The 16,229-nt window shown below is 40.2% G+C and overlaps 1 protein-coding gene across 1 annotated transcript in view; it reads left to right on the top strand.

Annotated features, from left to right (window-relative positions):
* The window catches only part of MYCT1 (MYC target 1), a 202,400-nt gene that overhangs the window by 20,866 nt on the left and 165,305 nt on the right, over positions 1–16,229 (top strand). The gene's annotated exons all lie outside the window — the stretch shown is intronic.

Below are 16,229 nucleotides of genomic sequence, written 5' to 3'. Positions count from 1 at the left end.
TACTCTAGAGAACTTGAGGCAAGTAATTTCCCTAGTGTTGTAATATTCTGCCTTTTGGTGTAACTTGCAGTACGTTTGTTTGGAAGAGCTTGATTTGTTATTTTTCTTGGCAGGAAGGTACCAAAGTATATGAAGACTTCTGACTTGATCTGTATTCAGATCCTTCTCTGCTCCTAGCTCTCTATCCCTATTTTATTTTGTTTGGCTTATATGCTGCTCCATTTTGTTTGGCTTATATGCTGCTCCATTTCCAAAATGGAAGAAAAGCGATTTCCCCAATGGTAGTTTCCCACCATCCTTTAAAGTCACACTGGACAGGTTTCTCAGATATATTTATTTTTGGCAAGCGTAACTTAGAATTTTATCTCAATCTTATGGCTGTCTCAACATAGTTCTGAAGATCCACTTTCTTTTCCTTTCCCAAAGCACTTGAGTTTTGGCATGTGTCACTAGCACAGAAGCCCTATGGATGATCTAACACAATTTCCAAGAAAAGATTGCAATGCAGAGCTGTTTGTTGCATAGGTAGAGTCAGTGATACGCTAACAGATGCAAGTGCTTCTGAAGAAAAGTCACATGCTTTCTGAAATCCAGAAGGAGGTGACTTTGGCTACTCTGCCAGCATGGCATTTCTGAAAGCTTTGCTTTGCTTTTGACAAATTTAATTTCTTGAATGCCCACTTCTGAAAATTCAGGGCAGCATCGTCCATCCACTGCATGGCCTCTTCCACACCAAAAGTTCTGGAACCCCAGACAACTGAGGTTGGATGTATGATGTAATCATATTTAGTGTAAAAAGAGAAGGCTTTTAATATTTTCATTTAAAGGTTTTACATCTTCAAACATTGCCAATGCGCAAGAAGTGAGAGTGGAGAGAAATGTTTTTAATCATTTACAATTAAAAGTGTTCATTCTTTGGTTAAATGCTTCCAGGTGGAAGAGCGGGCTGTAGTTCTTCTTTAAACATTAGCATAAAATACTCATAGGTAGAAGAATCTATTGCATATATGATGTAGGAAGACACATGCAGTGAATTAGAGCTGCTCAGGCATAGATCATTTGTATTAACTAAAGATATTCCACAAGTCAATAGACCAATCTTTTTGCATGTTACTTCATTAATGGCAACCTAGCACAATATCCTAGAGCAGCCTTGCTCAGCCTTTTGACCCTGGAGGAACCCTTGAAATATCTTTCAGGCCTCAGGGAACCCCTGCACATTCAGGCTCAAACATAGGCCAGAAGTTATAAAATTATTGTATTCGTTTCATGGATAGGCCTGCATATATATATGCATTAACGGTGTTCTTAAACTGAAAATAATGAAACTTACCTCTTTAATGTGAAGTTGCCTCAATTTGAAATATTGTTTAAAATAAATCGTGATCTCCCAGGGAACCCCTAGTGACCTCTCGCAGAACCCTAGGGTTCCACGGAACCCTGGTTGAGAAACCCTGTCCTAGAACAACAGGTTAGAAAGTGAAAATTGGCTGCTTGAAGGACAGGAGGAAGAGCCACTACCAAGGCAACAGTCAGATAAGAGGGGCTTGAGCCCAGGCCAACAACACCACCACCACCACCAATAAAATGTTTATCTAAGAAAAACATCTCAGAAAAGCCCCTCCCTAGTTCACACAAAGATAAAGTGTCTTGCAAGATTCTGTTACAATAGCTGTTACAGTAAAAGTAGTTCTGACCTATATGGCATTGGTTTCTTGGTCTGGACTACCTTGTTGGGCTGACAGGGCATTTTACAAGTAAACAACATTAAAAGGAATAAGACACTGTAATAATAAATAAGAGCAAGGAATAAAAGACAACAAACTGAACAGGAGCAAACACAAACCCACAGCTCCTAAAGGGGCCTTCAGTTGTCCTCTCCAAAGGCCTGAACAAAAAGCAGGTCTTGAGGACCCTTTGAAACACCAGCAGAGAGGGGCCATCTGGGTCTTGGGGGCGGACCTCATTCCAGAGGGCAGGCACTGCAGCAGAATATCAAACTGTAGATACACCTATAACTTGTGCACCAAGGTTTCTTCAGATTTATTAATCTTCAGCATAGAAAGTATGAAAGCCAATCTTTTAAAAAATATTCTTCTTGGGTCCATCTCTTTCAGAATTTCCTGTGATTCCTGTTTGTTTTACATTTTCTTAGGTCCTAAACAAAAAAAAACTGTATTTCTTTGTTAACTGTTCACAGAGAACAGTTTAAAGAAGCAAAGTTGAATTACAATAAATTACAATTGAGGTGTGATCGTATTTTGCAGAATGTTGATATGTAATTGGTAGAAAAGACATCAAGTAGGTTGTTTGAACTTAGATAAAATTGGATTTTAAAGTTCACCAGAAAATCACTACATGTTTTTAACTCCTCTCAGTTACTTATTTTTAAAAGTAAAATGAAAACTGTATTTACTGGAAGCTACTCAGTTATGCCAGATTTTCACCTAGAGATACTTTAGGAGAGTAGAAATGTCAGTGATGTGATTCAGCTTCTACAGCAATTAATGAAAACAGGGATAGGAAGTATCTCTCTGGTTTAGCCAAAAAGAGTAAAGATACTCAGTTGATACAGAGACAGAGAAATAGAGAAATAGATAAAAGTGTTTCCAGGAATCCATATGTTCTCCTTCATATAATATAAACTAAATAAATGTTTGTGAAATCTGAGCATGTACTTAAGTCCTGATACACCACTAAAATGAGGGGTGCCTCTACTTTTTTCAGACAAAGGGAACATGACACTTGGAATTTGGGTTTTGTCACATACGGGCAATCCTTGCAGCTGCTGCTTCTGTCCCTTTAACACCATTTTTTTTATCCCACACCCCAGGAGAAGAGGTGATCTGACTGCAAGCAACCAGACAGTGCAGTAAGAAATGGATAGGAAGCAGCAGGACCAGGGCAAAACAAGTGTAATTAAAATAAACTATTCTTTTACAAGACAGGTACTCTGCAGGCGTCAGGGAGGCAACAGATCACAATAATCCCCTACTCTCCTATTTGAGAGTCAACCCTTTTGCGCTCAACCTGGGGGTTTCCTTTGAAGTAGATGTGGCTGAGAATAGACTTTTGTGCATCTTGCTTGGCAGCGATTTACCGCTGCAGCTTAACTGTGCTTTTATTTGATTGCTCACCTTTAGTCTGCCTTTTGAGAAAATCACATTTGCATATAAATGATTTAATATGTATGATAAGACCAGATTTCTGAATAGCAAAAACTATTATATATCTGAATAGCAAAAACTGTTCTATAAATATCATATACATTTCATAGGGCAAATACATTCTGGGCTATTTCACTTCAAGGAAGAAAACAGGTCCATGCATGCAGCCCTCATGACTGTGGAGAAGGACAAAGGGGTACTTGTTAGATCTGATGTTAGGAAAGGGGAACAGAGAATTCCACGGACTCAACTCTTCCACTACCATCAAAAACTTTCTTTCAATTTCTTTCATTCAATGAAACTGCAATAAATAATAAATTAATTTGAGGTCACAACATGGCCTTTTTAAAGTAAATATATTTCCATTACTCAACTGACAGCAACTCCTCTGTGTAATACCCCATGTACTAACACTGTATGATCAAAAATGACCTAGTCAGTCAGGAAATGGACACTTTTGGTGTCTTGCCACCTGACACAAAGACAGTGAAGAAGCTGCCACATTCTGTTTTATTCTAATGTTGTGAATTAAAAAAAACAACTATGATGACCTGATCTGGGACTGTGCTCCCAAGGATAGGGCTGGAGGAAGCTTACACACTTTGATTCTCTAATGTGAAATCAAAGAGTAAAATGGGGACAGAGTACCTGCTGTAGACAAGCCCCATTTTTATTTGTCTATTCTAGGACTTTGTGGCAAGCAGCAGGAAGGGAAAGTAAAGCTTCAGTTAACTCTGTTTCTCCCATTTATGGAATTATTTTAACTCTAACTAGCCCTAGGGCTAACCTTCTCTAACCCTATAATTGACTGGAGTAGGGGCTTTAGATCATGACACGTCAATAGCCACATCTGTGGGGGGAAGGGAAGGAGAGACAAATGATGTAAGCAGTACCATGCTGATGCAACACAAGCTCTGCCACTTTTGTATGTGTATTGAGATGTTGCATGTCCATATGAAAAAGGCAGAGCTTGCATTGCAATGATGCAATGCTGCTTGTGTCAGTTTAATGGAAGTGCTGGATCCTGTGGACATCTCTGCCTAAAAGAATGTGAGCAGCTGGACATAGTTAGCTAATACCTATAGATCCAGAGTATGTTTCTTCAGAATAGTCTCCCAATTGCTTCTTAAAGGGCAGTTTTATTACCCACTCATGCAATTATATATTTGTTACGCTTTTGATATCCAAACAAGTCTTCCCCTAGCTAGTTATAATCAACTCTGATGATCTTGGAATAAGAGAACAAGTAGTCAGTGTTATAATTATAAATACCCTGTCCATGTTCTTGTGCTGCAAGAACTGAAATGATCCAACTATTATCTTATTTAATCTCTCCCAACCTGCCTCGCTCTCTCTCTTTCTCTCCCCCCCCCCCACTCCCCACAGTATGTAGTCTCTGGCATAAAGTGGAAAATAATCACAAATTATTGTACAAGGTGGAATCACATAGTAAATGTTGCAAAATACAACATCTTGTGCCCCCCTCCTTCTGGGCCTCTTTAGGCCTCTGCCCCTCAAACCTTCTCCAGAGAATCATATAACCCCACAAAATAGATTTGGGGATACACTGTAACCTGGAGGTTGTGCAAGAGGTATAAGACAGGGACAGTAGCAACTTCATCTGCCCATTATTGAAGAAGCCCAATGGCCGAGTTACTCAAAACCTGATTTGAGTACAAACCAACCAGAAGAGGGAGAGCCTTACTTTATTAGTTTTTCAAAAACGCAGTGATCAACCACCCTGTTAGTCCAAACAACCTCAGACCACTGTGGCCAGAATAAAACAAAACAAGAATACAATGATATGTTCTATTAGAATGACCCCAAATCTGGGTGTCAACCTCTCCCATGCACTCAATGTATGGAGAAAACATTGTAGGGAGAAAACCATGAGAAACATACTGCTATATATAAATCCCTCAATGCTTAATCCTGGATGTCAGAAAGGACATTTGAATGTATTTACTAGGATCAAAAGAGACATAAATAGATGTTTCTTTTCAGCTAGTGCTGGACATGACATTGATCTGTAGATTGATTTAAATGGTATCTTGGTGTAGCAAGAGCAAAAAGATTTGGAAAAGAGATAACATTTACAGAATATGGGGGGAGGGGTCGACACACATTCAACAACTTATTTATGAGTGATAGAAGACAGGTTAGCAGCTCCAGCATGGATCAATCATAGGCGGGCAGCAAAATGCATTTCAGATACCAGGAACTGATTAAAGAGAGTGGTGGAAAGTAAAAAACATAAAAAATCATTCAAAAGTCTTAAAATCTTGTCCAACTATATTTTTTTGGTGAGAGCATGGACTAATTTTTGGAAGTTATCAAAAAAGTACACCTTGAATTGACCAATTTTAATGCAGGATGTCTTAAAACTGTACTTGTGCATACTGAAGACCACAATCTCCAGGTCCTATTGTCCTTATGACAAGCTTAATGGTAGGATTGTGATTATTCTGTTCTTAATAGGAGAAAAGCACTGTAAAAACAGTATGCATGAGGATCAGTAGGGAACTCAGGAAAAGGCTTCATTTTCACCCACAGTGTTTCCTATGTCAGGATCACTGGTAGGAGATATGGAAGTGTTTTTCTCTCCTACCCATTACAAATTCTGATAAAGTATGCTGAGGGATGGGGAGGGTTTAATCCTATTCAGTAGGGACCCTGGAGGAAAGTTTATTGTTTTCCCATTGATTCATTAATCATCAATTCTGGGCATTTGTCCATGTGTCCGTGCATCAGAGAATGACCAACAGAAATAGAAAGAAGCACACAGAGAGGCAGAGAAAAAATGAGTATGAGAGGGTATGTAACTACAGAGGATTCTGTACAGAGCAATGCCTCTCTCCACTTCAAAGGTGGCCTGGTGCTGCTTTAGATGCTTCCTTGACAGGAAGAGACATATGACTAGTTATAGAAAGAGTCTTTGAGGAGCAATAAAGTGATTCTATTCCAATAATCTTAGAAGACATGTTTTAATTAATTTAATTAAATCTTTAGCCCTTTCCTTAGCAAGGGGATCCTCAAAATACCGTTTCAAAGCAGCTAGAAAGGTATTGAAGGCAGCCAGCGCTGGGGCTCTTGATTCGGATAACTGTACATACCAGTCAGCAGCTCTGCCCTTCAGTTTTGTGGCAATAGCCGTGATTTTAGCCCCTTCCAAGGTAAAACAATGTCCATATGGTTGCATATAATTTGTCGCGTTGGTAAGGAAGAATGACAAGTTTGTGGGGTCGCCATCAAACTTCACTGGAAAGTCCTTAGCTACCCCGCCACTCGGAGGCGCCCCAACTGGTGGACAAGCTGGAGTAACTACCACCGGAGTGGAACCACGGAGAGCCGGGGAAAAGTCCCATGCCCGGCCCCTTCCCCTTGGAGCCAGCGATGGAGTAGGTGGGATGCTGGGACCCCCTCCTGCCCCCGGACCAGTAACAACCTTTACCAGGTCACTCACTGCGGTTGAAAGGGAGCGTAGCATGTACTCCATTGATTCGATTTTGGACTCAAGGACTCTGATCCTATCCAGCGTGGTGGAGTCCTCCAGCCCTGGCACTTCAGGTTGCTGACTCCCCAACACTTTTGTGGACTCTCTCTTGGGAGTCTGTGGGCATCGTAGTTTCCATGTGGTGCGAGACATCCCTGGCCGGGGGTCTGCCATGGCATCCCACAGGAACTGTTGGTGTTCGGCGAGCCCATCATCCGTCGGGTCCCTCACCTCCGGGCTGGAGCTTGAATCTCTAGAATGGGGTGCGGGGTGGGTTGGGAGGGGGTTCGAGTCCCTGCTCGGGAACGCCGTCTCCAAGAGCTGTCTGGTCACCTCCCCAAACCCTGTTGACTCCTTCCCCAATTCTGCCATCGCTAACTTCTTCTCTCGCAAGAAAATTTCTTGGTAGAGACTAGTGAGGTTTGTTCGTGGAATGATTCTCAGCTTTATGTAACGATTGCCTTATGTAACGATTGCTCAAATAAAATGCTCAGACTCAAAATCTAAGTTTAAGGTCTGGTTTTATTTAGAATAGAGTGCAAACAGAGAGAAAGCTGAGAATGAGAAAAGCGCGCCTAAACTCAAACTAAATAGCTCCGTTTCCAACAACGACCCCCCCTTGCATACAGAACAATCCCACATTCCCAGGTGCTCCTAACGAGCTCTGCTGATCGACGGGCAAAAAGACCTTGACATTTAAGAGATAACCCAAACACAGTCCTTCCTGGCACAGCCCCACACATCTCCCCATACAACGTTTATCAGCAGCACCCTCCCAGCCAGGAACAAGCATCAACACTCTGGCATGCGAACCGTTACGATGGAGCGAACATCGCAACGGTGACCATGGCAGTTTTAGGTCTGTAGGTTGAGTCATGGCAACTGGATTTCTTTCTTTTTGGTAGAAACGTTAATTTGTTCATCCCCAAGTCGATCGTTAAGAGTGGCCTTCCTGGTGGTCTTAATCTTCCTGGGGACTGATGAAAGAGCAGCATGAAAAATGGGGGACAAGTTGTGTCTGAGTCCACTGCCTCTATTGAGGGAAGGATTTCTTCTTGGGGATGAACAAAGGATTTAGGAGTAAGACATCCCAAAGACAATCCACACCTCCATGGCACAATTAACAGCCATTCAGGTGTAGGGACAATGCAGCGACCCTGGAAGACATATATGGGGTCCCATCACCAACCTTTGCCCAGACTGAAGAAGCTGCTTGGACAAGCAGCCAAAAAGAAAGAAATCCAGTTGCCATGACTCAACCTGCAGACAATTCCACCTGGATGACTGAGAATTTTCATTGACTTAATGTTTTAGGCTTCCCTGGTTTTTAATTTATCTCAATTTTTTAAAATTTTAATTTAATTAATTTAATATTTTGGGCCTCCTTGATTTTGAAAATCGATTGGAATCCTGGCTTAATTGTTACTGTTGCTTTACTTTTAAATAATATTATTTAAGAAACTAAAATATTTTAATTTTATCTCAAATAAAACACCTATATTAACGTTGTTTTACTGGATACCAGTGCAACAGTTCCATTGTTATGTGCTCCATTCAAGAAAAAGAGAAATTATGAGCATATATGTGTGTTTATAAAAACATTGATATTATTAGGTGATAGGTACTCCCTTCAAACAAATATTTATGATACATCTTTCATACAGATCCTAACAGAGATGCAACGGGTTTTATTATTCTAGGTCATGGGTTGCAACTTAGCAGCAAGTTCTCTATCTCCTCATTTTTTTGTTATTTCCTATAGACGTATCCTGCTACAATTGTACCTTCTTTTCCCCCATAGAACCCTGGGTGGCATTTCTCATTTTACTCCACCAACATTTTATCATCAAAATAATCCTACCAAATTTCTTAGGCTTAGATATAGTGACTAGCTGAAAATAGTGTACTTTACAACTAAGGTGGATTTAGGAATCCTGTACCCTACCTATGAAGAGTTCACCAAAGTTTTCTTCTGCTTTGGGAAAAAAAGTTCAAAATGATCTTTTTCATCAAGATGAGCAGAAACAATACTAATATGAACATACTCAGACTTTAAGATAACCCCAAAGACCTTCTGAGTTGTCCCCATTAAATTCATTTGGTTGGTAGGTATTAGACACAGGACCTATTTAGTCATGGTGCCATTTTTATAGAAGTGCCTTCCATGGGAAGTTAATGTCTGTGGGGATTGATGGCCATTATCAGTTCTGTCCAATTGGAAGGGGGGTTGTCTGTCCTGGATGGGATCTTACTCCCCCTAAAACAGCAGGGCCACAGCTTGGGGTCCTTCTTGATGAAGGATGTCTTATATTAGCTATGTTTACCAACTTCATCCCCCTTAGATAAAGCCGACCTGGTCCTTGTGATTTATGGTCTGGTTACCTCTGAATAGATTATTATTATAATGTGCTTTAAATGGAGAAGCCCTGGAGGAAACACAGAGGTTGTAATGGGTCTAGAAAGTGACAACCAGGCTTTTGTCCAGAATTCTTTGTTGAGAACATCTGACACTAGACCTGGTTCAGTTTCATTAGTTAACCACTGTTTTCTGAGCCAAGCTCTAAGAGCTGGTTTTAGTATATAAATAACCATATGGCTTGAGACTTACCTACCTAAAAGAAATATACCCCTCTACTCTTTAACTCTTCAGCAAAGGATCGTTACCTTGTCGTGGCGCTGGAGCTTGAGCACCTCAATGATGCCATGAGCTAAACCGTGAAGGGCCACCCAAGACGGGATGGTCATGACAGAGAGGTCAGACTAAATGCGATCCCTGGGGAAGGTAATGGCAACCCACCCCAGTATTCTTGCCATGAAAACTAAATGGATCAGTACAACCAGAGATATATCGGTATACCATCGGAAGATGAGACCCCCAGGTCGGAAGATGGTCAAAATGCTACTGGGGAGGAACAGAGGATGAGTTCAACTAGCCCCAGATGTGATGACACAGCTAGCTCAAAGCCGAAGGGTGGCTAGCGGCCGACGGTGCTGGTGGTGAACGGCGAATCCGATGTTCTAAGAATCAACACACCATTGGAACCTGGAATGTAAGATCTATGAGCCAGGGCAAATTGGATGTGGTTATTGGTGAGATGTCAAGATTAAAGATAGACATTTTGGGCATCAGTGAACTGAAATGGACTGGAATGGGCCACTTCACATCAGATGACCACCAGATCTACTACTGTGGACAAGAGGACCCCAGAAGAAATGAAGTAGCCCTCATAATTAATAGTAAAGTGGCTAAAGCAGTGCTTGGATACAATCCAAAAAACGATAGAATGATCTCAATTTGAATTCAGGGCAAGCCATCTAACATCACAGTGATCCAAATATACACCCCAACCACAGATGCTGAAGAAGCTGAAGTAGAGCTGTTCTATGAGGATCTGCAGCACCTACTGGACCACACACCTAAAAGAGATGTTATTTTCATCACGGGAGACTGGAATGCTAAGGTGGGCAGTCAGATGACACCTGGAATTACAGGTAAGCATGGCCTGGGAGAACAAAATGAAGCAGGACATAGGCTGATAGAATTTTGCCAAGACAACTCACTCTGCATAACAAACACTCTCTTCCAACAGCCTAAGAGATGGCTTTATACATGGACTTCCCCAGATGGACAACACCGAAATCAGATTGACTACATCCTTTGCAGCCAAAGGTGGAGGACATCTATACAGTTGGTAAAAACAAGACCTGGAGCTGACTGTAGTTCCGATCACAAACTTCTTCTTCCACAATTTAGGATCAGACTAAAGAGATTAGGGAAGACCCACAGATCAGCTAGATATGAGCTCACTAATATCCCTAAGGAATATGCAGTGGAGGTGAAGAATCGATTTAAGGGACTGGACTTAGTAGATAGGGTCCCGGAAGAACTATGGACAGAAGTTCGCAACATGGTTCAGGAGGCAGCAACAAAATACATCCCAAAGAAAGAGAAAACCAAGAAGGCAAAATGGCTGTCTGCTGAGACACTAGAAGTAGCCCAAGAAAGAAGGAAAGCAAAAGGCAACAGTGATAGGGGGAGATATGCCCAATTAAATGCAAAATTCCAGAGGTTAGCCAGAAGAGATAAGGAATTATTTTTAAACAAGCAATGTGCGGACGTGGAAGAAGACAAAAGAATAGGAAGGACAAGAGACCTCTTCCAGAAAATTAGAAACATTGGAGGTAAATTCCAGGCCAAAATGGGTATGATCAAAAGCAAAGATGGCAAGGACCTAACAGAAGAAGAAGAGATCAAGAAAAGGTGGCAAGAATATACGGAAGACCTGTATAGGAAGGATAACAATATCGGGGATAGCTTTGACGGTGTGGTCAGTGAGTTAGAGCCAGACATCCTGAAGAGTGAGGTTGAGTGGGCCTTAAGAAGCATTGCTAATAACAAGGCAGCAGGAGATGACGGCATCCCAGCTGAACTGTTCAAAATCTTGCAAGATGATGCTGTCAAGGTAATGCATGCTATATGCCAGCAAATTTGGAAAACACAGGAATGGCCATCAGATTGGAAAAAATCAACTTATATCCCCATACCAAAAAAGGGAAACACTAAAGAATGTTCAAACTATCGAACAGTGGCACTCATTTCACATGCCAGTAAGGTAATGCTCAAGTTCCTGCAAGGTAGACTTCAGCAATTCATGGAGTGAGAATTGCCAGATGTACAAGCTGGGTTTAGAAAAGGCAGAGGAACTAGGGACCAAATTGCCAATATCTGCTGGATAATGGAAAAAGCCAGGGAGTTTCAGAAAAACATCTATTTCTGTTTTATTGACTATTCTAAAGCCTTTGACTGTGTGGACCATAACAAATTGTGGCAAGTTCTTAGTGGTATGGGGATACCAAGTCATCTTGTATGCCTCCTGAAGAATCTGTATAATAACCAAGTAGCAACAGTAAGAACAGACCATGGAACAACGGACTGGTTTAAGATTGGGAAAGGAGTATGGCAGGGCTGTATACTCTCACCCTACCTATTCAACTTGTATGCAGAACACATCATGCAACATGCTGGGCTTGAGGAATCCAAGGCTGGTGTTAAAATCGCTGGAGGAAACATTAACAATCTCAGATATGCAGATGATATCACTTTGATGGCTGAAAGCGAAGAGGAACTGAGGAGCCTTATGATGAAGGTGAAAGAAGAAAGTGCAAAAGCTGGCTTTCAGCTAAACCTCCAAAAAACCAAGATTATGGCAACCAGCTTGATTGATAACTGGCAAATAGAGGGAGAAAATGTAGAAGCAGTGAAAGACTTTATATTTCTAGGTGCGAAGATTACTGCAGATGCTGACTGCAGTCAGGAAATCAGAAGACGCTTAATCCTTGGGAGAAGAGCAATGACCAATATCGATAAAACAGTTAAGAGCAGAGACATCACACTGACAACAAAGGTCCGCATAGTTAAAGCAATGGTGTTCCCTGTAGTAACATATGGCTGCGAAAGCTGGACCATAAGGAAGGCTGAGAGAAGGAAGATCGATGCTTTTGAACTGTGGTGTTGGAGGAAAATTCTGAGAGTGCCTTGGACTGCAAGAAGATCAAACCAGTCCATCCTCCAGGAAATAAAGCCAGACTGCTCACTTGAGGGAATGATATTCAAGGCAAAACTGAAATACTTTGGCCACATAATGAGAAGACAGGACACCCTGGAGAAGATGCTGATGCTAGGGAGAGTGGAAGGCAAAAGGAAGAGGGGCCGACCAAGGGCAAGGTGGATGGATGATATTCTAGAGGTGACGGACTCGTCCCTGGGGGACCTGGGGGTGTTGACGACCGACAGGAAGCTCTGGCGTGGGCTGGTCCATGAAGTCACGAAGAGTCGGAAGCGACTAAACGAATAAACAACAACACTCTTTAACTAAGGGTCTTCAGACGGTGACACCCAGGAAGGAGATCTGGCTGGAATCAACTAGAGCAAAGGCCTTCCCTATGATGATTCCAGTGCTATGGAATTCCCTCTCCTCTGATGTATAGTTTTGATTCCTTTTAAACTGTACTTGAAATCTTGGTTTATATGCTGGCATTTCCTTCCTGAGGAGCACTTTATTTTATTTATTGATGGCTGTTCTCATAATGTGGTATAGGATTTTATTGTTAGTTGGTTGGTCTGTTTGTTTTAACAGACCAATCTGTTGTTTAAAGTTATTATTGGTAATTTATGTTGTAAGCTCCTGCAGGCGGTTTTGCCAGGAATAAAACACACTTAATTTAAAAGCTAGGTGGTGCTGTTAAGCTATATGGAGGCACAAAGTTTTCCTATCACAGAGCTTCAAACTTTGCATCCTTTCTGAAAGTGGTGGAACTTTATCTGTGGCTATTAGCAAATTGAAGAAGTAACAAATATGCTCCTCCTCCTCCTCTTCCTCCTCCTCCCTGTTTTCTTCTCTCTGTTCTTTAATTTCTTGTATTCATTTTTACTCATTTTTACTCTGATGTCTATCACCTTGCTAACTTATTCCATGCTCTTCTAATATTCTTTAAAATAAATGGAAAGGAAGTATACAAATAGTTAAATGCAGGCTCAGTTCTAATTAGTCCATTCCTGTACATGGCTAAAAGCAACTTCCGTTTACAGAGGTACATTAATGCTGAATAAGGAGATTAAATCTATCTAACCATGGGCGTTAGCCGTGAGAGCTAAATGAAATATACACCTTTAGCAGTGTGCATCTGAATAGACACATATAACAAACAGGACTTCCCATAGACCACTATAGGAAAGAGGATGCAGAAGTTTTTCTGCTATTACGAGAGTCATGGAAGAGTAGGACGTATTCATGGGTAGGAGAACCTGCCCCCAAAGGTTTTGGTTTGGTTCCATTGTTTCTTGGTTTGGATCTTGATCATTGATCTTGGACCCAGTGTTTCTCCCCCTCCCCTGCCTCTTTTACTCTCTTTCCACTTCTTACTTCAGAAAGCAAATGTACCCAAAACCTTGGTGATTGCAAGAGACTGATCCCATCCTTCCATTCCAGGATAGAAGAGTTTGTTCCCCACCAGTCATGAAGTAAGAAGGGAAACAAACTTCCTGGAATTAGTATTTTGCAGGCACCCTGGTTTAGGTCACAGCTGTCAACTCAGAAACAAATTTCCAGACATTTCTTCTGAGGCTTAATTGATTTAATTTTTACATTAAATGAATTAGAAAATATGATTAAAGATCACTGAACATTCTCCACCAGGTTTGTCTAAACTTACAAACCCATGAATCATAGGGAAGATAAAAAGATGGAAACTATATTAGAAGGAAGAAGAAGATCCTCCCTATTTAGTAGACTTTGAGACTAAACTGATTTACTTTTGAATATGTTCTCCTAATTCCTGTGGCATTTATTCATGAATTTAACTTCCAACATTTACTGGCCAAACATTCAGTGGAAATTAATTTTCCACTGAAGAAAAATAGCACACTTCAGTCCAAGGTAAGTATTGGTTCCCTTCATACTTAATTTTTTTCCATTGGAGTTGATGGAATTTAATATTAATATATTTAATTTGGCTGGATCATGCTAAGCAATGGCTGTTTATTGCCATTTCCATAAGTGATTTCTTTATGAGGGTTACATACAAAATATACATTAAAAGAAAATTGCAGAGGGAATAGTTGTTTACTTAAGAGTTACATTCTTTGAAGAAGAACTGTCCTTTCCTCATGATTAATGTATAAATCAAGTGGAAGCCCACAACATTTTATGGAAATGAAAGTTAGGGGGGAAAGTGCTTGTTCATGACCAGTTAGTCATATAATATAGAGATAAATGCCTTGCATACTTATTATTTCTGAATATTAAGGCCATGATTGCTTAAAAGAGTATCACAGTTTTCTATATTTATTCCAGATCCACCACAACTAATATTTTTTATCCCATTAATGCTCATCCCTCTTCATCTTTACAGTTTTCAACATTCTAAACAGAATCATTCTACCCCATCAGGTCAACTTAAAATTGAATATGCTCTTGTCAAAATTAATCTAAGCAGTTTTTCCTAATTGTCCTGTAGCTTTGGCCTTGGCCAGAAATCCCAACTTAGGAATGAGGTGTGAATGCTGTATTCATTTGCTGAATATTGATATACCTAACCACACACATGAATATTGATATACCTAACCACACACACAAACTTCGAAGCACCTTTAATAAAACTATACTGATTAACAATATAACTTATGCTGAGGTATTTGTTGCTATGTAGGGTGATACATGCATTCCTTTGTTACAAATACTTACAAGCAAAAGAAATACTGTTAGTGCACATTGGGCCAACTCCTTCTGTCAGATTTCTCAGGTCAGGTGAGAAAAACCCTGACTGAGGCTTACATGCCTAACAATAGCTCATTGAAAATATACCCCCCCACCCCTCCTTGTGGGCATGCCTGCTTTATGGAATGTACCTGGAATTACCATCATTAAGATAAAACAGTTTATTCTATTGCTGTAACAGACACTCTTCAGAACAGATAAACACTAGCTGTAGGAAATGCAAAATTCCCTAGCTGGTGGCAACCTTACAGTTCAAGTAGCCTCTATTTCTATGTCCCTAGTATATATTTGCAAAAGTATTGTGAAATTATTCAGTTTAAAATTGTATGTACATTTATATACTTATCCCCAAGCCAGCTCTTATTATCTCTATCTCATATTAACTACATCTTTATCTAATGATTAGACTTTTAATAGAAACTGAATGGACATTCTATTGAGGAACATTTTCTTAAATTCCTGAGATTTTTTTGGTCTTTTTCTTTAGATTGTTTTGGGTATAACCAGTTGATTCTAGCAAATCTGATGTGCAAATTTAACAATAAATTACAAGCCATTATTTGATTTACAGATACAAGACTCAGTTCAAGTCCTATTGATGGAATGATCAAAGATATATAAAATGAGAGAGCAGGTGTTGGCAAATATTCCTACCTGTAGGAATACACCAGGATTCAAAGCATGATCAATGTCAGTCATGTCCTATGTAAGCTTGGCAAATAGCCCAAATTTACATTTCAGGTCTAGAACAATTGTGGTAGTGTTGTTAGTTTTCAAAGAATTAAACTAGTGTTCAGAGAATTAAGCTAGATGAACCATAGAAAGACTGTCAGAATGGATCAAAATATTCAAGAGGGCCTAGTCTCAGGTAACCATTTAGGATTGTGATGTAAATATGGCCTACTGGTAATTCAAAAAGAAAGAAAGGCCAATGCTCTCCTTGACTATATTTCTGAACAATAAAGAATAAAAAGAAACATTCTCTCTGCTAAAATTGAGAAAAGTAGGGAATTCGACTGAGGAACATAATCCTTTTTCTTCCCCATGCACATTTAAAGTCACATGTACATTAAAGTCACATGTACATTACTTAAAACTGTTTGACAAGCTAGAATACTTGGATTTATTTTCGTATCAGATTTGTTAATAGCCTCAAAACAATATGTAATATGTACTCCAACCATGGGTCATAGAATTTAAATATTTGCATTGATATTGAAAATATCAAACATCTCCCAATTCTTCTGACAACTCTGACTGATGTTCTGCATAAATGCTACAGCCTTGTAACTA

The sequence above is a fragment of the Candoia aspera genome, chromosome 1 (genome assembly GCF_035149785.1).
Source record: "Candoia aspera isolate rCanAsp1 chromosome 1, rCanAsp1.hap2, whole genome shotgun sequence".
Classification (NCBI taxonomy): Eukaryota; Metazoa; Chordata; class Lepidosauria; order Squamata; family Boidae; genus Candoia; species Candoia aspera.
This window is presented reverse-complemented; position numbering and strand designations above follow the sequence as displayed.